We start from the raw sequence: 22,237 nt of genomic DNA, 5'->3' as shown, positions 1-22,237 counted from the left end.
AAGAGGTGGGGAGAGGGTCTAGGTGCCATGGAGCTCCACTGTACAGCCAAACTGTGACTGAACCCAGCCCCTCTGATACCACAGAGTGAAAGGATTTGTAAGAATTCTATGAAATAGGGAACTACCCAAAGGAGCCCATTGAAACCTACAGATGTGTGGACCATGGTCTGCAAACACCCACATGTGATAGGGATGTTTTTAGGATGTTTTATATTTAATTTTTAAAAAATAAACTAAATGGCTTTCTCAAGGGGACAAATGATGGAAACAGCCCCCTTGCCTCCCACCAACACACACACACTTCAGCACGATTATCTCAAACCAACTTGCTTTTATTACAAGGTTCTTTACAGCCCAGTTAAACAGCACTTCAGGGTTCCATTGAAGCAGGATCTGATGATTTTAGAAGCAAGTGGCTGTCTGCCAGATTCCCGGAGATCCTGCTTAGACAATTAGTCACTAATTCACCTGTACAAAGAAAAGAGAATCGGATTTGTGGATGTTTTTCCATAGAAAAGAGCTAATATGAAGGTGGATTTTAAATCAAAAGGAGGAATTTCCCATTCACCTTGGGTGGGTGGAGATGTTCCTGGTTAACTCTGGCACACAGAATACATTTTCTCTAGTGCAACATTCTATTACATAGTTTTAAGGGGAATAGTCATATATATCTAAACAGGTGAACTGGCTGCCTATAAAATCTATACTGCACAAAGGCACGACTCACATCCAGGTACAGTTGTTGTGAAATGCTGCACTGTGCTGGTCTGTCTGCAATTTTAATGAATTTATCAGGAAGGATCCTTGAGTGAGGACAAGTCACATGTCTGGTTACAATGTCCTGCCAGTTTTGAATTAACTAGTTTGAAAATACTTCACCTTATTTATTTTTTTACCTTCCCTGCATACACACAAACTTACATCCACCCTGAGGTGTCAGTAACTTCCAAATTCTTAGATTTTTCTTCCTCATAAAGCTGTCGTGTTACAGCTTTAAAGCCTTATAAATATGGAGTCTCTGCAGACAGCAGCCATTTTGCTCACAGAATTTCACAGGTTCTAAGGCCAGAAGGGACCATTTGATCATCTTGCCGTAGAATTGCCCCCAGTTACAGCTGTATTCAGCCCAAAAACTTGTATACCGCGATTATCTTCCAGAAAGGCATCCAGCCTTGATTTGAAGATACCAAGAGATGGAGAATACACTAATTCCTTTGGCCGTTTGTTCCAATGGTAAGTCACTCTCACTGTTAAAAATCTGTGTCTTATTTCTGACTTGAAATTGTCTGGCTTCAGCTTTCAGCCATTGGTTCTTGTTCTGCCTTCTCTGCTAGATTAAAGAGTCCTTGAGAACCTGGTATTATCGCTCTGTGACTGCACTTGTGCACTTTAATCCAGTCACTGGAGACACCCACATCCAATGATGATTCCCCATTGACAACTATTTTAGGTTGTACATGCTATTATATGTGTGCTTTAATGAGGTTCTATGGTGGTAGGTTTTTAATCAGAAACTTGTGCAGTGCTAAATCAAACTCTGTGGAATAATAATTGTTACACCTACACAGTTACCTTTCTCAACTAAACAGGTAATGTCATCTAAAAGTAAACTAGGTTTGCTTATCAAGCTCTAATATCCTAAAAGCCCTGCTGAGTGATGTTAACTATATTCTGAATCTTTAATTATTTATTGATTGAGTCAGTTTTCCATTATTTTGCCGGGAATTGATGTCAGGCTAATCCTTACCCAAATCATCCCACCTACCCTTGTTACCTATTGGCAGAACATTAACACTCTTCTACTCTTCTGGAATCTCCCCAACATTCCAAAATTCATTAACAATGATCAATGGAAGAGAGATGTCGTTACCCAATTCTTTGAGGATTCTCGAATGGAAGTTATCCAGGTCTGCTGATTTAAAAGTATCTATCCCTAGTAGATGTTATTTAACGTCTTCCTTATTGACTCATGCAGAGATAGTAGTCACCATCCTCACGTAATATCAGTACATCAAACTGTCTCTTTCCAAATACAGCACCGAAATATTTAGTGAAAACTTCTGCCTTTTTCTGTCTCGTTACTAACAATTTTATCACCGCCTATGAATGGGACCGTACCATTGTTAGGATTTCTTTCCTTCCTGATATTTTTAAAAAATGCCTTCTTGTCTTCTTGTCCTTAGCCCTACCAGCCATAGATTCTTCCCTGATGTGCTTAGCTTCCCCTCTCATATGGCTAAACTTCATCAATTCTAATTTTAGATTGACTGTTATCTATTTCCCCTGTTTCCCATTTGTTACAGATATTGTTTTATTTCTAATTGTTGCCTTCACTTCCCCTCAGACCGATATAGAGTAGATGCAGCCTGTGCACTCACTCCTACTTGAATTCCCTATTCTAAAATATAAAAGCAATGTAGACAATGGGGTGTTTGGGCCCCAGCCCCTGCCCATGTATGAAGCATCAGGAGCACTTGGAGGATGTAAAAGAACCATAAAGGGACTCAGGGGGGATTCTCCCAAAGCATGAGCAGCACATGGCTGCGATAATAGGGCTATGCGGTCCCTGTTGCAAACACTGGAGCTGGGGTGGTGCTGGAGACGTTGGTGGAGGCTGTCAGGTCTCTGGGGGCAATCCCTGTAGCACTGAGCACTGCAGAGAATCTGGGCTGCTCCAGGCTGTGGCGTGTCCCACAGGCAGCCTGGGTAAGGCTGCTGTATGTAAGAGCAGCCAGAGGAATGGTTCTCTTACATATTGGGGCCATTCCAGTCCCCAGGTGGCCCATGTGGGCAGCACAGATGTGGCTTGAAGACTCTTTGGCCTCTGGGCTGGGTCATGTGTGCGGAGCCTCCAAGAGCATTAAACAACAGCTTGGATGTAAGAAGGAGAGGAAGTTATTTCTGTTCACACTGCAATGTCTGCCTTGTGGAAAACTGAACTTACCTTATACAGCAAACGTACCTGTTGGAGCATATTCCAATGAGTTTCCAATTCTGGGGACATCTCCAAATGAAACAGATACACCCCGTGCGTATGGAGTTGATATTGAAATTCTGAGCCTGGGAGAATTCTGCAGAAAGGAAAAGAGTCTGAATCATCATTCTGAAGAGCAGAGTAAATAAGAGCTGTAATTCTAGGATGCCAGGTATTTCCCATTCACTTACACCTGGCCAAGATAGCCCAATTATCCCCAGCTTTAGTACTACTTCTTAAATGGGTGTAGTTCGATGCTCATTCTGTGGCTGACTCTAAGAAGGGAACAGAGTGAGGTAATTAAACAGGGGCCCTGGTTCTCAAGCTGCAGAGTTGAGAATTGTAGCTCTGAGCATGGACAACTTTGGTGCCCCCTGCCTTTAAGCAATGGAAAGCAAGTAGCTGCCCACATCTCTATCTTCCTTTAGCGGCTGGTGCTGTGGGTGTGATTCCCTCGGGCTCTGACAGGGTTGTGCCAGGCAGTATCATCAATGCAATTTGGCTACGTAGGGTTGAACTGGCTCAGTGCTGGGTTGCATGACTACAACTGTTTGAAAGAGAAGGGCTTGAAAAAAATCCCTTCTGGTATGAACACCTGCCTGTCTGGGAGACTCTGGGCAGATTTTTTTTTTTTTTTTGAAAACTCACTCAGGTCTAGTTTCTTGATGACCAGTTGCCACTCCTTAGTTATACCTGAAGGACCTGTTATTTTGAAAATGTAGCCCTACGGTACACACCAAAGCTTGTAGAATATTTAGGTTAGACCATTTTTAGTTGGATGTTGTTGGGCAACCAAAAGGGATCCATTCTCACAGCTGAAAACACTGTCCCACCCTGATGATATTATTTCTAGAAAAGCAGCCAAGCACATAGTAGTGACAGGTTCTGAGAGAGAATGGGCTGAGTCACTGAGATGAGCGGCTGCCATTTTAGAGATCTGAGTTCCGTTCCCAGCTGTGTAACCTCTCAGTGGGACATGAGGCTTGAGTTCATAATATAGGTTGTGCTAGGCACAGAATTATTAACACTAGCTAGCAGCAGAAGTGAGATTGTAAGTTACAGTCTTCCAGCTTCCAGCCCTATGAATTTTGTCATAACCTAGACTAATGTATGTTGAATGTGGTTGGCATGAATTCATTTTGTGTTTATCCCATCCAGTTGTTCAAGTCTGTGATGGCCTGTTTCAGGAGAAATACATGCAGTGGAGGTAGATTGTGCCGTGCTTTAAGCAGCAAGCCTCAGAAAGATCCGACGAAAACATTATGGGAATTTTTGCCATTAATGGTCAGAATTCAGTCAAATCTCAGTGATTTTTACTGGGGGCAGCAAAGACCCCTCCCTCACCTCAGAATAATTCGTCTCAAATTTTATGTATCATCTGCAAACTGAAGACATGCTAGAACTCATAAGAAATAAGTCAGAAACATGTTTCTTATAGAAAGTGTTAAGCAATCTTAGTACAAGCTCCCAGATATCCCTCTGTATCATCCCTCATTTTCATTTACATCTTACCTGGCGCACCCTGGAGCACCAAAAAGAAAACAGCAAAGAGCAGGTAAAGGATCTTCATGGCTCAAGGTCAGCCAGGAACTCAATGTCACTAGAGGAAGAGATAGCAAGACAGAGAGGACATAGAGTCCCTATATTTGTAGGTCATGGAGATATACTGAGTTCTAGAAATATAATTTTAATTCAAATGATATATGTGTTCTATAATCTCTTAATAATTATGATTTTTATGTATGACGCTCCATAGAAAGAATAGGAGGATTTCAGAGAAAGAGACATATTACAAGCACTTGTCTTGTAAGTAATTTTAACATTCCAGTGTCTTAAATTAGGTTTCATGTGGTAATCTCTTTCCTTAGCCAAAGTAGAGACTAGAGAATTATTGCACAATCGCACATTTTATTAACCAAGATAGAATTGGAGTACTTGTGGCACCTTAGAGACTAACAAATTTATTAGAGCATAAGCTTTCATGGGCTACTGCCCACTTCTTCGGATAGAATTGAAACCAATGATTAAATTAAAGAAAGCAAAAGGAAGGAGGTTGGATTTTCATGTTTATGACATTTTTAACAATGAATTTATGATGTGATGTTACCATTTACCGGGAAATTATAAAACACATTGACTCATTCAAGACCTTGTCACAGTCATGTTACATAGGCAGACTTTACCCTAGTTCTGTACTATGTTGGGCAGGTGACGTCGGTACCAACATGGAACTAGGAATCCCTTTTAAGCAGCTTCTTATGCATTTCTAGTCAAAGGTGTTCACCAGCAGAATTATGGGAGTGCCTGTGGCAGTTCTAACAAAGAGCTCTAAAGTTACAATTTAGAAAATCAGACAAGTTACTTTAAGTACTAAGAACAAGAATTGAATTAGTTCTCACACATTGAACCGCAAACACATAATGTAGATCACTATTCCAATTTCTTTAGAATGTTACCAAAATTCTTTGTTCTTAAGCCACTTGAACTAAATATTCAAGGTTAAATAAATATTCCAACAGTGGCAACAATTTTGAGCTTTCCAGCCAGTTCAAATCTGCTTCCTCTTTTTGTGAAAGAACCGGCAATTTCTCTCAAACACAAACACTGTATAGTTTCTAGGCTAAACTCTGAAACACTCTGGGTCTCTCTCAGCTATCTTCTATGGAGGAGATATTTCCTTTTACAAATATTTCGCAACTTTAACACTCAATCACATTCTGAGCTAGCCTAATTTCTAGACAATTAAGGTTCAGTTTATTAGGGAAATACACATATATGTCCCACATTCGATTAAAGCACGCTCTCTTTTCTCTGACTGGTCTGGGCGACATCCAAAACTTTGGATAACTGGGCATCTGGACAAACAAATGTGCAAGACAATTTAGTGCTAGAAGCCAGAGGTAGCAGGAGGAGGGGATGGAGCCAAGCAGAACTGGTCCCCCTGAGCATGGACAGATCCCCAAGGGAGGCAGAGAGGGGACTGGAGAGAAAAGAGGGAGGAAGGCCAGAGGAGAGAGGGAAGGAGACGGGGAGGAGCCACAGGAAACAGGAGTCTCTTTGGTGTTGCTTGAACATTTCCCAGCACTGACAGCCCCAGGGGAGCAAGCCGGGTTATCACAGCTGTGTTCTTCTTCTCTTTCTGGATCTCTCAATCGTCTCGCTAGATAGAACTTTAAAGGAAGAATTAATAGGGGGATTATAAGGGAAGCGACTTTAGTAGTTACCAGACAGGGGGCACTCTCAGTAGCTAGGCGATGACAGTCCTGCTCGCCGTCTCTCTCATCCAGTTATATGAGCTTCAGGGATTGATGCTTTGACCCAATCAGCCTGTTTTATACAGTTTTGAATGCTTGGTTTCTTATTGGCTGTTGTGGGCCAAACAGAAAGATTTTTGCTTGTGGAGAAGATTTGAAATGTCCAACCATAATTTGGAGGTTGGAATTCTTGCAACTCTGTCTCTGGAATATTCATGGTCTTTGTGCAAAACATCTTGTGCCATCCCAGATTGTATAAGACACATTAGACCACAATCGTTTTTGCAAAATATCTTGGGACATATAACGAACACCTGCTGGTTTAGCTCTGACCAGCGATACACTTCTGTAGGCCATTTCCCATAGGCCACCCTACGGTGTGGCCCTTGGCCAACTTGCCATGACTCTGTGTCCTTCTCCAAGTGTCACTTTCTCTGTCAGCACTTTGAGCTACTGGCAGAAATGTCCATTTATGTAAAGTCCTTTCACATTTTTTTGACGATTCTGTATGTTTTTCATAGTTCATCACGCTGCAACAAAGTCATTTGACTCATTGATTTAATACTAATAATGCTGCTAACTATTAAATCAATATTAAGACATACTGCTCTAAGTGGTTCTGTACCAGTAGTCGTGTAATCACTACATTTTATTTGTGAGCTAGTGGGATTGCATCATATGATTAAAAATACTACTGATGATAACATTAAGGTTAATCAGGCCCTGTGGTTGTTTAGGCCTTATAACATAGATATTATCTAAGTTCACCCTTCAGATTTTCACTTGAAATGTATCACCTTCTTTAATAGAAACCAAATAGTTTGTTACCTTTGTTAAAATTAGTTAGATGTTATAGGTGGGGCAGGTAGCAACATCTAAAGTTGAGGTTCCTTGACACTATTTCCTTCACCTTGTTGGCCTTGGTACACCCACCCTGCCTAGGAGCTCAGCATGATGTGATTTCTTGCCCAAATGATCAGTTTTAGCCGGTGTTGGATCCCCAGTCTCTTTGTTATTGAGGCAGGGGTAATAATGGGTAGTTATCCTTCTTGTGTAAATCAAAGGGAGCAGAACTGTGCTTGGCATGCCCTGACTGAGGGACTCACCCTCAATGAAACAGCACTCGCTAGGAAGGGGACATGGGTGCCAAAGCCCAGTGGAGTTGAGAGGGGGCGGGCACAGGTACTTGTACTTGGTGGTGTGTATGCATCCTGCTTAAGGGTTCTAGACACCATTTGGTTCCTTCTCTCTCTCCATTGTGTAATAACAGAGCTGATTAAGACTCAATTGAGAGACTTGTTACTCACCACAGAACTGAAATCACTGGTAACCAGGTCTAAGCATAAGGTCTGCTGTGGGACACTGTTTCCAATGTAAGAGACTGCCCTGTGTGCATTAGCAGTGAGGTTCCCCCAGTAACAACTAAAATCAAAGAGCTAAAATAACGGATAGCTGTGTTATGGGGTGGGACCTGAAGACATCCCAGCAAGTGGCCAGTGCAGAGGAACAAGCAAGGTGCCTTTTTCCCTTCCCCCCCAGCCACAGTGGGAAATTAACTCTGCAGATATATGTCTCTGAATTCTGGGTCTGCACTGACCAAGGACAACAACTGTCAGTGGGGTGCGGAGAAGGGAGGGGTACGTTAAAGTAACTTTAGGTTGCTGGACTTAAGAATCTGAGGCAAAAGGACTCTGCCCAAGGTACTCTGGGGTGGCTTGTTTGCTCATGGGTTTATGTTTATGAATCCTGCTTGTGTCATTTTCCCAAATTAATGCTGGGTGACTTTCCTCCTTTTATTAAAAGTTTCTTTTCTACACTCAGACTCTGTGCTTGCGAGAGGAGAAGTATTGCCTCTTAGAGGCACCCGGGGGGTGGCATGTAATTGTCACAGATTACTGGCTGGGGGCTCAAGCCAGTGGTGTGTTGTGTTATTGAAATGGCCATTGAATGCCCATTGTGTTATTGAAATGGCTAGATGAGGAAAGGGAGGCAGTGCCCCATCCCTCTACAGCTTTAAGCTCAGGGGTTAGGGTCTCACTGGGGATGCGGAAAGCCCAGGTTCAATTCCCCCACTGCCTGATGTAGAGCAGGGATTTGACTTTGGGCTTCCTGCACTGCAGGAAGTGCCCTAGCCATGGGATGGTTTTGGTGCAGGGCTCTGTTGAAGCTGTTCCACTTTTTATAAATAATTGACGAGCCATTGGGGCAGGGACTGGCTCTTGAACCGCTCCACTCCCAGGTGAGTGCCCAAACCACCAGGTTACAGAATTAGTCTCAGTCTCTTTCCTGGCCAATGACTGAACATTGTCATTCTCCTTGTTACCTACTGGATGTGCCATGAACTGCAAAGGACACCCAGCAAGGTCACATTCATGCTACAGCAGAGAAGCAGTTGGGAGGGTGAGAGATTTTTCACACCCACTGAAACACCAGAGCAGCAGCTTGGGGCAGGTGTTATAAAGCTGAGAGCCCCTTGGTGCTGGAGCATGGGAGCCAGGGATGTAAGCTAGAGTGACCATGTTACCAGCTGCAGGCTTGCTCTCCTGGCCAATACACTGAGCATGCCCAGAGATCCCTGCTAGCACCAGGCCAGGCTGCTAGCAAGGAACTATCTCAAAAATAGGGTCGGTCTTGAGACAGAATTGGAGTTTCTCTGCATTCTCTCGCAGTTACTTATTCATCACCTAAATATGTATTTTTCATTTTATCTTCACTTGTGGACAAAGGTGTGTTTGATAAAACAATGGTACCAGAATGGGGGTGTTGTTCTTCTACAGTGTGCTTTTTGTCATAATTTTCATATGTAATTTCAAATTTCAACTGATTTTTTAATGGAATGTTGAAGGTTGCCGTTGGGAAATTGAATTTCCTGCTATGAAGTTAACCAGCAATATCTGCACTCAGCAACCAGGGATTGGGCAATTCCTGTTCTGTTTTGCATTTGTTATCAAATGTTTTATTATCCCCTTTCTTATGGATGTCCACAAAACCTCTGAGTGTCTCTTTTCTTTCTATAGGTGAAGGCATGGCTAATTGTCCTGGCAGGATACCTGGGAATCTGGAAGATACACACTCACTTCTAAAATCACTGACTCCTGCTTCAATGGAAGTCAGAAGCACTGTTTATTTGGGTGGCAGAGAAATTAGTGAGCTGGAGAAATTTGCAAAAGAGGCCCTTGCATCATCCATAGGGGATTTGTTACTCTCTTTTTAATAAAGGAAGTTGGTTTAAGATCACATCGCTGAGACCTGTACACGTGTGTTGTGGTGTGTGGAGGAGATAGAGGTGGGGGGGCTGTTTATCTCCTTACAAATCTATTTCTTTTATCTTTTTAAAATTAGAAATAAAATGAAATACCCTCTGTATGCTTCAATGATCTCATGTGGGCAGATCTTTATGTATTCCGTACAGATTTTACAATTCCATTAGATTTGTGTGGTTATCAGAGCTGGATTCAGTTGTAGCCTGACCATATGGTCTGTAGTCTTTGCCAGAGAGCTGTGTGGCACCTACACTCTCCCCACTGCTCTGAAACCTCCAAACTCCCAGGACTCCTTCTCTTGTGCCAGAGCATCCAGACATGGCAAGAGCCATCAGGTTCCCCTCACAAAACTTACAATGGCAGCCCAAAACCTCTAAACCTTTCATGGTGCACATGAGACACTAGTCATCTGAGCAAGCTTCCCCAAAAGAAGGCCACAGTGAGGAGAACAGAAGGATTCAGACCAAGTTGTTTTAAGGATTAAAACATGAGTCTGCTACAGGTTACACTGGTACGTGTAAACCAGGAGTGACTCCCCTGAAGCCATCATTATTACACTGGTGTGACACTGTCATAATGGAGATATGAATCAGGTCCATGATTTCTATGAAAAGACTAGCACAAGTTTACAAAAGGGAAATGTTTCCTCTATTTGAGTTGGTTGGATGAGCTCCCAAAAGCCTTATTCAATCCCATCTTGTGCATCCTTGAGATGGGGGCCTGTCCCAGATGTCTGCCTGTTGCCAGAGAGAAAACTTGAGTGAATGAGCTGAGCAGGATTTCACCCTTTTGGGGTCAGAGTTCACACGATAAGAGTTTAGCTGAAATCCCAACACGTAACAGCCATGATGAGCCGCTCAGCCAAACATTTGATAATTCCATCACACAAAGCCGTCTGGTGTGTCTGGCAAGATACACATCAGCTCACACAGGAAAGCTTCCTAGATAATGTACCCACTGAGTTTGGCATGGGGTAGAATTCATGGTGTTGCTCTAAAGCTCTCAAGTCAGCAAGACACGTGAGATGTAACCTGGAGAAGAAGTCAATTTGAACCTGACATGCCCACAGCCTCTGAGCACCCTCTGGAGTTAGACCCCACCTCCTGAGCTATCAAACTCTTCTTACACCCTAAGAACAGCTTCAACCACTCCTAGCTGCTCAAATCCTCTCAACCCAATCCCCACCTCCTCCTAATGCCAGTGTCTGTAAGTGAATGACTACACTGGCGGCAGAGATGTAACTTTGTCCAGCCACCCTGAGTATGTGTGTAGGGTTTCAGAAGGGATCACACACCATCTGGCCAGCCAGTTCCATCGCTAGTGCTGCCATAGTTACATTTCTACTTTTTGTGCACTAGCTGAAGCAGAACTAGTGCAGGTGCATCTACCTGAGCTGGAAATTACACCTCAAGCCCCAGTCTAAAGACACCCATACACGGACGCCAGAGTTGATAAGCTCTGCACGGTTTGGGAGGGGACAGGTCAAGGGCTCATCACCCATGATCTAGCAACCTTTCCAAAGTGTCTTTCACTGGCACTCCTGACCACTCCACGACAGCAGCATCAGAAATATGCTCCCTCTAGTTGGGCATCATCCTTCAAGTGGGAAAGTGCTGTCTCACAGCTCAACCTGCTGGATTTTAGGGACAGAACAATGTAGCCAACCACAAAATGGCAACAGTCTCAGACAAATTAATGCTGTGATCAATTTTCGAAATGTAATTCCCACACATCTAAAGGGTAAAATTCTTATGTTCTTAAAAAATCTGCCTGAGATTTCTGATCTATGGTCCAATGGCAGAGGTGAGTTTCAGGGAAACTGGAAGATGGGATCAGAAATGAATTGTGGGCTATCATGTAACCAATTGAAACAGCAGAAGCTTTTGCCTTTTGGAAATTGGGTCTCATCTTTTTATGGACAATGTTGTGCTTGATTCTGACTTGAATTACACCAGTTTTATGCTAGTGTAACTACGATGTCTTCAGTGGTGTCACTCCTGATTTACAGCAGTTAGTGTAACAGGGAAGTGAATCAGGCATGAGACCTGAATGCAGTTTAGCCTGATTTCCCTTTTCTCCTCAATGTACAAGATAAGGTTTTGGAACAGAGGTGGGGAGAAGGTCTAGGTGCCAGCGAGCTCCACCCTACAGTCAAGCTGTGACTGAACCCAGCCCCTCTGACACCACAAAGTGAAAGGATTTATAAGAATTATAAGAAATAGAGAGCTACTCATAGGAGCCCGTTGAAACTTATAGAAATGCATGGACCATGGTCTGCAAACATCCAGGTGTTGAACTAATATGTTATAGGGATGTTTTTAGGATGTTTTTAATTTAAAAAAAATTAACTAAATGGCTTTCTCAAGGAGACAAATGATAGAAACAGCCCCCTTGCTTCCCACCAACACGCACACACTTCAGCAAGATTACCTCAAACCAACTTGCTTTTATTAAAAGGAGAGGAACAAAACTTATATGGTGATACAAAGCTCCCTTCTGGAATTTCTCCAGCTCAGTAGGTTCTTTACACTTCCGGGTTCCATTGAAGCAAGATCTGATGATTTTAGAAGCAAGTGGCTGTCTCCCACATTCCCGGAGATCCTGCTTAGACAATCAGTAAATAAGTCGCCTGTACAAAGAAAAGAGATTCAGATTTGTGGATATTTTTCCATAGAACAGGGCTAATATGAAGTTTGATTTCAAATCAAAAGGAAGAATTGCCCAGTCACTCTGTGGTGGGTGAAGAGGTTAGAGGTTATTGGTTAACTCCGGCTCAGGGAATTCATTTTCTCTACTGCAACATTCTATTACAGAGTTTTAAGGTGAATAGTCGTTTGTATCTAAACAGGTGAACTGGCTGCCTATAAAAAACTACCATGCAGAAAACTATGACTCACATCCAGGTACAGTTGTTCTCCCACACAAACCCTGTGCACAGCTGAAGCTAAAATGACACATAATTGCATAGGTGATAAATCACTTACTTTTAAAGAATGAAGGGAAAATCCAATTCTCTCTGAAGGGTGACACCATTTGGGTGGCAGTTGCATACAAGCAGCTGCTGGCATGGCCACTCTGGCCAAGTTCCCCGGCTCTCAGTCTGCAACCCTAAGGGTCTCCCAGCCTCATACCTCCTGCCCTTGTCCTCCATCTTTAGTAGGTGGGAAAAATCTCTCACCCTCCAAAGTGCTTCTCTGGGACCTGCCCTGCTGCAAAATTAATTTGACCATGCTGGGCGTCATGTATAGTTTATGACAGATACTGTGTGAATCAGGCAGAGCAGGAATAGAAAGGCCTCAGAGATATGGAATGTGGCCAAGTTAACATTCCATGGGAATCCTTGATATTTAAAACATTAAAAACCTACTGAATAGTGCTCACATTGATGTCACCAAGATTTTTATAATACTGTCCTCAGGCTTCAAAAAGCGGGGAAATCACGGGCAAATGTCAGTGCATAGCTGCTGTAAGGACTGAAGGATTCATCAGCTCTTAAATGGCTTTAAATCCTTGGGGGATTGGTGCTGATTTAATTACACTGAAGAGTGAGCACTTCTGATTACATGCAGGTGTCACTCACTGGTCAGTGTGTGTTAGTTGTACCCTATGTGCCTGAGCTACAGAGAAGGAGAATTGGTAACATCCCCAGCTAGAGAGCCTGGCCCCGTAGCTCAAGCTGTGCTTTGCTCGAGAGGTTTCTGCTTTAATCCCCAATCTGTTGAGCAAGATAGCGCCTAGCACCCTTCTGCGTTCTACATCACCCCCAATCTATAAGCTCACACCCATGAGCAACTCTTAATGCAGCTCCTCATGTGCTTTAGCGTTTGCAGCCTCTGGACCCACATACACGGTAAGAAAGCCCAGTGAAATGCTGCACGGTGCTAGTCTGTCTGCAATTGTAATGAGTTAGTTTCCACTCGAATATTTTTCACACTGGCTTGGCAGGCTTTTCTTTGTCATCAAGCTGTAGCTTTCCAGTTTTAAAGTCTTATAAATATTGAGTCTCTGCAGACAGCAGCCATTTTGTTCCCAGAATTTCACAGGTTTTAAGGCCAGAAGGGACCATTTGATTATCTAGTCTGACCTCGTGCCATAGACTTTCCCCGAGTTACCCCTGTACTGAGCCCAGTAACTTGTATAAGTGGATTCTCTTCCACAAAGGCATCCAGCCTTGATTTGAAAACACCAAGAGATGGCGAATACATCATTTCCTTTGGCAGTTTGTTCCAATGGTTAGTCACCCTCACTGTTAAAATGTTAATCTTATTTCTAACTAAAAATTCTCTGGCTTCAGCTTTCAGCCACTGGTTTTTGTTCTGCCTTCTCTGCTAGATTAAATAGTCCTTGAGAACCTGGTATTATCTCCCTGTGAATGTACTTATACACTTCATTGAAGTCATTGGAGATGCCCACATACGATGATGATTCCCCATTGACAACTATTTTAGGTTGTACATGCTATTATATGTGTGCTTTAATGAGGTTCTGTGGTGCTAGGTTTCTAATCAGAACCTTGTGCTGTGATAAGTCCTTGTCAGGCTAAGTGGTCTATCATTACCCAGGTCATCCTACCTGCCCTTGTTACCTATTGGCAGAACATTAACTCTCTTCTGGTCTTCTGGAATCTCCCCAACATTCCAGAATTTATTAAAAATCATAAGTGGAAGACATCTCCTCAGGCAATTCTTTGAGGATATGGTAATAGAAGTTTTCATGTCTGCTGATTTAAAAATGTCTAACGCTAGAGGATGTTCTTTAACATCCTCCTTATTTTCTAATGCATAGATAGTAGTCACCATCCTCATGTAATATCAGTACATCAGCCTGCTTCTTTCCAAATACAGAAGAGAAATATTTAGGGGACCCTTCTGCCTTTTCTGCCTCACAATTAACAATTTTATCACCACCTATGAATGGGCCTGTAGAATTTTTAGGATTTCTTTTTTTCCTGATATTTTTAAAAAATGCTTTCTTGTCCTTAGCACCGTGAGCCATGCATTCTTCCCTGATGTCCTTAGCTTCCCCTTTCATATAGCTAAACTTCATCACTTCTAATTTTAGATTGACTTGATTTGGATAGATTTGGATTATCTAAATCCCTTGTTTCCCATTTGTTGCAGATATTGTTTTATTTCTAATTGTTGACTTCACTTCCCCTGCAGACTGATACGGAGCAGACTGAGCCTCTGCACTCACTCCTCCAGACTTTGTTTTTCCTACTTAATTTCCCTATTTCAAAATATAAAAGCCAGGTGGACATTGGGGTGTTTGGGGCCCAGGCCCTGCCCATATATGAAGCTTCGGAAGCATATGGAGGCTGTAAAAGGACCATAAAGGAACTTGGGGGGATTCTCTCAAAGTGTGAGCAGCACACGGCTGTCATAATAAGTCCCTGTTGCAAGCACTGGAGCTGGGGTGGTGCTGGAGACGTTGGTGGAGGCTGTCAGGTCTCTGGGGGCAATCCCTGTAGCACTGAGCACTGCAGAGAATCTGCTCCAAGCTGTGGAGTGTATCACAGGCAGCCTGGGTAAGGCAGTTGTAAGTAAGAGCAGCCAGAGGAGTGGTTCTCATACATGTTGGGTCCACTCCAGTCCCCACGTGGCCTAGAATGTGGGAAGCACAGATGTGGCTTGAAGCCTCCTTGGCCTCTGGGCTGGGCCATGTGTGTGGAGGCTCCAAGAGTATTAAACAACAGGTATTTCTGTTCACACTGCAATGTCTGCCTTGAAATGCTAAACTTACGTTTGACAGCAAAAGTACCCATTTCGAGAGCATCTTCCAATGTGTCTCCGGTTAGGAGGACATCTCCCAAAGAAACAATGACCCCCTTGCATTTTACATCTCACAGTGAGAATCTGAGCCTTGGAGAATTCTGTAGAAAGAAAAAGAGTCATCATCAGTCTGCAGAGCAGGGTTAATAAGGGCTGTGATTGGAGGATGACAGGCATTTAAGCCCATAAGAACGGCCATACTGGGTCAGATCAAAGATCCATCTAGCCCGCTATTGTGTCTTCCGACAGTGGCCAATGCCAGGTGCCCCAGAGGGAATGAACAGACCAGGTAATAATCAAGTGATCCATCCTCTGTCATCTATTCCCAGCTTCTGGCAAACAGAAGCTAGGGACACCATCTCTGCCCATCCTGGCTAATAGCCATTGATGGACCTATCCTCCATGAACTTATCTATTCTATCTTTTATTTATTCTATCTGTCTTTCCTATTCACTTCCACCTGTCTAAGACAGACCAATTATCTTCAAGTGCAAAAACTTATCATAGCTTTAGTACCATTCCTCCAATGGGTGTAGTTCTGTGCACGTTCCGTGGCTGACTTTAAGAAGGGAACAGAGCGAGTTAATTAAACAGGGACCCTGGCTTTCAGGCTGCAGGGTTCAGAACTGTAGCTCTGAGCACGGACATCCTTTGCTACCCCTGCCTTTAAGTGATGGAAAGCAAGTAGCTGCCCACATCTCTACCTTCTTTTAGCGGCTGGTGCTGTGGGTGTGATTCCCTCGGGCTCTGACAGGGATGTGCCAGGCAGTACCATCAATGCAATTTGGCTACGTAGGGTTGAACTGGCTCAGCGCTGGGTTGCATGACTACAACTGTTTGAAAGAGAAGGGCTTGAAAAAGTCCCTTCTGGTATGAACGCCTGCCTGTCTGGGAGACTGGGCAGTTTTTTTTCTGAAGACTCACGCAGGAATAGTTTCTTGACGACCAATTGCCACTCTTTGGTTATACTTGAAGGTCCTGTTATTTTGAAAATGCCACAGAGCCAAAGCTTGTAGAATATTTAGGTTAGAACATTTTTAATTGGAGGTTGTTGGGCAACTGAAATGGATCCACTGACACTGGTGCAAACACTGTCCCACCCTGATGACATTATTATTAGGAAATCAGCCAAACACATAGTAGTGACAGGTTCTGAGAGTGAGTGGGGTTAAGACACTGAGCTGAGAAGCTGCCATTGTATAGACCTGGGTTCTGTTCCCAGCTTTGCAACCTCTCAGTGGGACATGAGGCCTGACTTTATAATACAGACTGTGAAAGGCACAGAACTACTAACATTAGTGAGCAGCAGATGTTACATCTTAAGTTACAGTCTTCCACCTCCCAGCCCTATGTACCTTCTCCTAGACCAAAGGCATATTGAACGGTGTTGGCATGAGTTCATTTTGTCTGTATCCCATCCAGATGTACAATTCTGTGATTCCCTGTTCGAGGAAGAGTACGTGCTGTGTGGGTAGATCATGGGGTGATTTAAGCAGCAAGCCTCAGAAAGATGGGAGGAAAACATTATGGGAATTTCTCCCCGCCCCTCCCTCCCCTGCCCTGTGGTCATAATTCTGTCAAATCTCTGAGTTTTACTGGGGGCAGCAAAGACACCTCCCTGACCTCAGAATAATTCCTCTCAAATTTCTTGTATCATCTGCAAACTGAAGACATGCTAGAACTCGTAAGAAAAAAGTCAGAAACATGTTTCTAATAGAAATTGTTAGACAATGTTAGTATAGGCTCCCATATATCCCTCTGTATCATCCCTTGTTTTCATTTACTTCTTACCTGGCACACCTTGTAGCACCAGAAAGAAAACAGCAAAGAGCAGATAAATGATCTTCATGGCTGAAGGTTGGCCAGGAACTCAGCGTCACTGGAGAGAAGAGACACCAAGATAGACTGAGTCCCTATATTTATAGGTTATGGGAAAATACTAATCTCTTAATAATACTGATTGTTATCTATACAGGGAGGATTTCAGAGAAATACGATTGTGAGGCAAAATACATTTTACAAACATGTGTTGTGTAACTAATTTCTGTTTTCCTGTGTCTTAAATTAGTTTTCTCCTGGTAATCTCTTATTCCTTAGCCAAAATACAGCCTGGAGAATTATCACACATCCACATTTTATAGTCACCAAGATAGAATTGAAAGCAATTCTGAAATTACAGAGAACAAAATAAAGGTGGTTGGATTTTCTTATTTATGAAATTTCTAACAATGAATTCATGATGTGATGTTACAATTTACCGAGAAATATCATGTCACATCAAGTCATTCAATGCCTTATCAGTCTTGTTACATAGGCAAATTTTACCGTAGTTCTGTACTGTGCTGGGCAGGTGACTTTGGTTCCAGCATGGAACTATGAAGCCTTTAATGCATTTCTAAGCAAAGGTGTTCATCAGTGGAATTAAGGGAGCACCTGTGGCAGTTCTAACAAACAGCTGTAAAGTTACAATTCAGAAAATCAGACAAGTTACTGAAGCGCTAAGAATAACAATTCAATTAGTTATCACTCATTAAAGCACAAACACATCGTGCAGATACTGATTTAATCTATTCCAATTTCTCGAGAATTTTACCAGTATTCTAAGTTCTTAGGCCACTTGAACTAAATATTCTAGGATAACTTAATATTCAAATAGCTTACCAGCCAATTAAATCTACTTCCGTCTCTTGTAAAAGAAGCGGTCAATTTCTCTCAAACACAAACTCCATATGATTTCTAGGCTACATTCAGAAACACTCAAGGTTTCTCTCAGTTATCGTCTATGGGCGAGACATTTCCTTTTACAACTCTTTTTCAATTTAAACATTCATAATCACATACTGAGCTACCCTAATTTCTAGACAACTAAGTATCAGTTTATTAGCAAAATACAAGTACACATCAAATATTTTATGACAGCACAATCCCATTTATCTGACCGGCCTGGCAATATCCAGAATTTGGGATAACTGGGCATTTGGACTAACAAATGTGCAATAGAATGTAGTGCTAGAAGCAAGGGGGAATAAGAAGAGGAGTTTCAGAGTAGCAGCCGTGTTAGTCTGTATCCGCAAAAAGAAGAACAGGAGGACTTGTGGCACCTTAGAGACTAACAAATTTATTAGAGCATAAGCTTTCGTGGACTATAGCCCACTTCTTCGGATGCATATAGAATGGAACATATATTGAGGAGATATATATACACACATACAGAGAGCATAAACAGGTGGGAGTTGTCTTACCACCTCTGAGAGGCCAATTAATTAAGAGAAAAAAAAAAAAAACTTTTGAAGTGATAATCAAGCTAGCCCAGCACAGACAGACAGTTAGATAACAAGTGTGAGAATACTTACAAGGGGAGATAGATTTCAATGTTTGTAATGGCCCAACCATTCCCAGTCCTTATTTAAACCGGAGTTGATTGTGTCTAGTTTGCATATCAATTCTAGCTCAGCAGTTTCTCGTTGGAGTCTGTTTTTGAAGTTTTTCTGTTGTAATATAGCCACCCGCAGGTCTGTCACTGAATGACCAGACAGGTTAAAGTGTTCTCCCACTGGTTTTTGAGTATTTTGATTCCTGATGTCAGATTTGTGTCCATTAATTCTTTTGCGTAGAGACTGTCCGGTTTGGCCAATGTACATGGCAGAGGGGCATTGCTGGCACATGATGGCATATATCACATTGGTAGATGTGCAGGTGAACGAGCCCCTGATGGTATGGCTGATGTGATTAGGTCCTATGATGATGTCACTGGAATAGATATGTGGACAGAGTTGACATCGGGGTTTGTTACAAGGATAGGTTCCTGGGTTAGTGGTTTTGTTCAGTGATGTGTGGTTGCTGGTGAGTATTTGCTTTAGGTTGGGGGGTTGTCCCCAACCTAAAGCAAATACTCACCAGCAACCACACATCACTGAACAAAACCACTAACCCAGGAACCTATCCTTGTAACAAACCCCGATGTCAACTCTGTCCACATATCTATTCCAGTGACATCATCATAGGACCTAATCACATCAGCCATACCATCAGGGGCTCGTTCACCTGCACATCTACCAATGTGATATATGCCATCATGTGCCAGCAATGCCCCTCTGCCATGTACATTGGCCAAACCGGACAGTCTCTACGCAAAAGAATTAATGGACACAAATCTGACATCAGGAATCAAAATACTCAAAAACCAGTGGGAGAACACTTTAACCTGTCTGGTCATTCAGTGACAGACCTGCGGGTGGCTATATTACAACAGAAAAACTTCAAAAACAGACTCCAACGAGAAACTGCTGAGCTAGAATTGATATGCAAACTAGACACAATCAACTCCGGTTTAAATAAGGACTGGGAATGGTTGGGCCATTACAAACATTGAAATCTATCTCCCCTTGTAAGTATTCTCACACTTGTTATCTAACTGTCTGTCTGTGCTGGGCTAGCTTGATTATCACTTCAAAAGTTTTTTTCTCTTAATTAATTGGCCTCTCAGAGGTGGTAAGACAACTCCCACCTGTTTATGCTCTCTGTATGTGTGTATATATATCTCCTCAATATATGTTCCATTCTATATGCATCCGAAGAAGTGGGCTATAGTCCACGAAAGCTTATGCTCTAATAAATTTGTTAGTCTCTAAGGTGCCACAAGTCCTCCTGTTCTTCTTTTTAAGAAGAGGAGGTGGCAGGGGTAGGTCAAATCTGTGCTGCGGCATGATGGCTGTCCCCAAAATGCTGCATGGACAGAGCCCAAAAAGAGAGGCAGAGAGGAGGGTGGAGGAGAGAAAACGGGAAGGAACAACAGAGGAGACAGGGAAGGAGGGGGGAGAAGCTGCAGGAGATGGGAGTCTTGCTGCTTGAGCATTTCCCAGCACTGACAGCATGACCTCAAGAAGTAACAAAAGAGGCTCCTGTATCCTGTGATTATTCCCCTGCTTTATTTCCTTCCCTTTCTCTCTCCTCTACCCTCCTCTACCTCACTTTTTTCTTCTTCTTCCTGCCCTGTCTCTTTCCCTTTACTCCTGTCATGTGTCTCCCTTTATCCTTTCTCACCTTGAACACTTCTCCTTTCAATATTCACCTTAACCCCCTTCATCTGTTTCTTTCTTGTTTGGTTTTAATCACCCTCCCCACCTTTTCTCCTTTTCCTCCTCTCTAACTCTTGAAATCCTCCCAAATCGCAGCTCTCACTAACTAATGTTAGTTCAGCAGTGGGTGATTAACTAACACAGCACTACGGGGGTGAGAGACACACTGGGCATTTGGAAAACTAGGATTGCTGGATACAGGGAATTCGGATAAGTGGAATTATCCTCAAATTGTTTTTAACTCAGGTAATTTTAAAATAATCAAGTTTTTATTTGGGAAAACAAAATGCGTGGAATTTTGCTACTTATCCATTAAAACTGGCATGAAGGCATGTTCTCCAGCTCTGCATCACAGTGGCCCTGGGTGGTTTCTCGAGATAGCAAGAAAATTCGTTCAGGTAGTTCATTCAGTGAAGGGGTTATGACAACTTTGTTCTATTTCTCTTTCTGGATTTCACAGCCATCTTCCTAGATAGAACTTTAAAGGAAGAGTTAATAGGGGGATTATAAGGGAAATGACTTTAGTATTTACCGGACTGGGAACACTCTCAGTAGCCAGGTGATGACAGTCCCGCTCACCGTCTCTCTCATCCAGATATATGAGCATCAGGGAGAGGTGATTTGACCTGAACAGCTTCTTTTATACTGTTTCTGGGGGCTTGTTTTCTTCCTGGCATAGCCACTGTGGGCCAATCAGAAAGTGACTCCTGAACCTGACTGGATGTTGGAATTCTTGCAGTTTCTTTTTGTGTTGGGAAAATTCCATGGTATTCTTGCAAAACATCTTGTGCCATCCCAGATTGTGTAAAATATATTAGGCCATAGAGGTTTGTGTAAAATGTCTTGGGACATACAACGAACACCTGCTAGTTTAGCTCTGATCAGCAACTTACTTCTGCAGGCCACTTCCAATCGACTTCACTGCCGTGCAGTTCTTGGCCAACTTGACATGTCTCTGTCCTTTCCCCTGTGGCAGTTTCTCTGTCAGCACTTTGAGCTAACAGCAGAAATGTCAATTTATGTAAAGCCCTTTCATATTCTTTGATGATTCTGTTTTTCATAGTTCATCAATGCTGCAAGAAAGTCATTTTTGATTCATTTGCTTCATTTACTACTAATAGTGTTGATAACTATCAATATTAAGAGAATGTACTCTACATGGTTCTGTACCAGTAGTTATGTAATCTCTACATTTTATTAGTGAGATTGTGAGATTGCACCATATGTATAAAAATACTAATAAATAATACTAGTAATTGTTAAGAATAATGAAATTAAGGTGCATCGAGCCCTGTGGTTGTTTTTGTCTTATAACATATTATCTGAATTCACCTTTCAGATTTTCCCTTCAAATGTATCACCGTCTTTAATATAAACCAAATATGTTGTTACCTTTGTTACAATTAGTTAGACATTGTAGCTGGCACAGGTAGCAACATCTAAGGTTGAGGTTACACGACACTTTCTTTTATATGCCTCTGTTTTCAGTTACTTAGAACTTTGCCAAAGTTAAAATGTTTAAAGTTTCCTGTGCCAGGCTGAAAGAAGGGCATGTGCATTGCATGGAGAATGTTTTTTTGTTTGTTTTTGTTTTCTTTTTGAAAGCACTAATCCTGTATCAAACTCTGCTGAGGAAAACAAGTGGGAAAATGGGCATTTTGATATTTTAGCCATATCTGAATGGATCTCCATGGATGCAACAAAGGAACCTCTCTGGCTTCAGAGCTGTTTGCCTACCAAATATCACATTTCTGCTGCAATCCATGGAGGCTTTAGAATACTTCATAAATAAAGACTTGGAAAAAGTTTAAGAATAGAAAGAATTAGGCTTGGCTGGCCAACTTAGTCCTCCTCTTTCCTCACAGGTGCTGATGCTCTATCTGAGTCCCATTCAGCT

At 42.5% G+C, this 22,237-nt stretch overlaps 2 long non-coding RNA genes across 2 annotated transcripts; both read right to left on the bottom strand.

The window, feature by feature from the left end:
• Window positions 1–321: 321 nt before the first annotated feature.
• Window positions 322–6,272, bottom strand: LOC135982017 (uncharacterized). The gene is made up of 4 exons (XR_010599216.1): window positions 6,199–6,272; window positions 4,487–4,574; window positions 2,945–3,071; window positions 322–468 (listed from the first exon to the last, which is right to left on the bottom strand). It is a non-coding gene; the product is annotated as an uncharacterized LOC135982017 (long non-coding RNA).
• A 5,645-nt stretch (window positions 6,273–11,917) lies between these two features.
• On the bottom strand, window positions 11,918–21,027 carry LOC101930878 (uncharacterized). The gene is made up of 4 exons (XR_010599348.1): window positions 20,873–21,027; window positions 17,054–17,141; window positions 15,234–15,363; window positions 11,918–12,120 (listed from the first exon to the last, which is right to left on the bottom strand). It is a non-coding gene; the product is annotated as an uncharacterized LOC101930878 (long non-coding RNA).
• Window positions 21,028–22,237: the final 1,210 nt, after the last annotated feature.

Source organism: Chrysemys picta, chromosome 3, assembly GCF_011386835.1.
Source record: "Chrysemys picta bellii isolate R12L10 chromosome 3, ASM1138683v2, whole genome shotgun sequence".
Lineage (NCBI taxonomy): Eukaryota > Metazoa > Chordata > Testudines > Emydidae > Chrysemys > Chrysemys picta.
This window is presented reverse-complemented; position numbering and strand designations above follow the sequence as displayed.